The 2,136-nt window shown below is 37.5% G+C and overlaps 1 protein-coding gene across 2 annotated transcripts in view; it reads left to right on the plus strand.

The window, feature by feature from the left end:
* Positions 1–142: 142 nt before the first annotated feature.
* LOC106521243 (protein tyrosine phosphatase type IVA 2) overlaps positions 143–2,136 on the plus strand; it is an 11,136-nt gene continuing 9,142 nt past the window's right edge. Inside the window, exons 1-2 of one of the 2 annotated variants that reach the window (XM_014013726.1) lie at positions 143–1,759; positions 1,866–1,981. The gene's annotated coding sequence lies outside the window, so the exon portion shown is untranslated. The other variant, XM_014013725.1, reaches the window with a different exon arrangement.

The raw sequence follows: 2,136 nt of genomic DNA on the forward strand, positions 1-2,136 counted from the left end.
CATTTTGCCTTTGTTGTTACAAAATAATAAGATTAGTGTACTTAAAATGGACAAAAATAATCTAATAAATAATAATGTAATAAATAATGTTACTACTCTCTTGTTTAATTGATGTGAAAACAATGTTTATCATCACCTGACAACAGCTGGGGGCTCAGGTCTCTGTTGCTTTTATTTTGGAGGTCAAAAGCTGAAAAGTTTGGGAACCACTGGTCTAGGTGATATAAATAAACCTTATAAAGAGTATAAAATGAAAATATAGACAGTATGCTTGGGTGTTAAGTATTGTATATAAATAAATAATATATCCAAGATAATTGAATGATGTGAATTTCCCAAATAAGATGATAAAAGATGAAATGTTGCACATTGGAGTCGTCTCCTTAATTAAAAAGTACAGAATATAAGTTTCTGTTGAACAAAACTGAATCTGTAACACAGAGTTAAAATCCAAAAGGTGTAAAACTATATCTTATATAAAATAAAGTGTTTAAAACATTCTGTTTACTGTAGCCAAATAGAAAATCTAAGCAGATAAAATGTCTCTAAGCTCTGCTTTATTCAACAAAAAGAATGATTTATTGATTCGTGCATTTGGAAGTAGAAAAGTAGGAACTTCAGACCTTCTGCAGTTTTTATATCAAACTTCTGAGAGGTTGAATATTGAAACAAAAGAGGTGTGGAGCGGAGGGATACCAGGAAAKTCTGATTTGCCTTTCAAATATTGGACGCTGACGTTTTGAGTAATCAGAAAAGATTTGTTCTACGTTCTACGATTGAAACAACAAATCAACAAGAAAAAAAGGTTTTCTTGTCATTCATGAGGTCTTGTTAGATAAACCTGCAGAGGAACATTTTTTGTATTTATACTATGAACAATTAGGAGAAGTTAAACCTCTTAGGTGGAAACTCGACACCAGGAAGTCGAATCCTGAAACTAAATTCTCGTGTTTTTGTTGTTAAATCCTCCTAAACTCAGACAAAACTACAACCGAATCACATGATCGCATCTTTAACATGAAAATAAACTTTATTAGTTCTGAATTTAAATCCTGCATCGTGTTTTATTCAAACATTTTCATCTGATCTGATTTGTTTTAAACCAGAACCCAGAAGATTCATGAGATTTATCGATGACTTGTTTTGGCAGATTTTAGAGGAAAAAATGGATCACGTTAGAAGAACGGAACGATTCATCCCGACACTGAAAGGTTTTACCCAGAAACAGATTCACAGGTCCTGATGAAGAGTTCAGAGGTCTGAGCTCCCGGTCCAAACGCTGACCAGGTGGTCGTTTACAGGAAGCTACATTTACTCAATGAGTCAAACTTTATTTAATGTCTCATTAGAGCTGATAAGTCAGGAATGTTCCATTGRGAGATTATTTAAAAACCCTTTAGAAGTGGGCCCCACCAAGCATCTGGTTCTGCAATGAGCCCAAAACCACATTTTTTTCCCCGGACGATGACTCACGCTCTCCATTTCTCCTAAAATGTTTGTCCTGCTCACAGCAACAAGGAAACCTCTCTCCTTTTCTGTTTTTTTTTTCTTCTTTTGGATTCTCTTCTTTTCTGAACAACTTCTGTGAATCTTTCAGTTTTCTGTAGCTCATCCAGTGTGAAGTGTTTACATTTCTGACCACAGTTTCTGTTTATCCTTCAGTCCTGCAGATAAAATCACACAAACTGAATGAGACAGAACCTTACCTGGAGCTGAAGCGCCGCTCAGAAGCTCGATTTGTCAACGCCGACAGGAGAAGGTCCGTTAAGAGATGGAGAGAGAGAGAGAGAGAGAGAGAGCAGCGAAGGAGGAAAAAGCCCCTCTGCTTCTTTCTCTTTCTGGCTTCTTTTTCACCCTGTCCTCAGGAAAAACTTGCCAAACCAGACCCGGCGCCTGCTACGTCATGACAAAAACACACATGAACATAAAAGCCTCGTCCTGTCTGACTCTAGCAGGGAGTCAACTTCCTCCCATCATCCATGTAAGCGATAACCTGTTAAATAAGTTAAGAGCCTCTGACATGTTCTGTGTGTTTTAGTGAGCGAGGAGGCAGAACATCCAGCCCTGCCAAAGTATGTGTGTGTGTGTGTGTGTGTGTGTGTGTGTGTGTGTGTGTGTGTGTGTGTGTGTGTGTGT

The sequence above is a fragment of the Austrofundulus limnaeus genome, unplaced genomic scaffold (genome assembly GCF_001266775.1).
Source record: "Austrofundulus limnaeus strain Quisiro unplaced genomic scaffold, Austrofundulus_limnaeus-1.0 Scaffold105, whole genome shotgun sequence".
Lineage (NCBI taxonomy): Eukaryota > Metazoa > Chordata > Actinopteri > Cyprinodontiformes > Rivulidae > Austrofundulus > Austrofundulus limnaeus.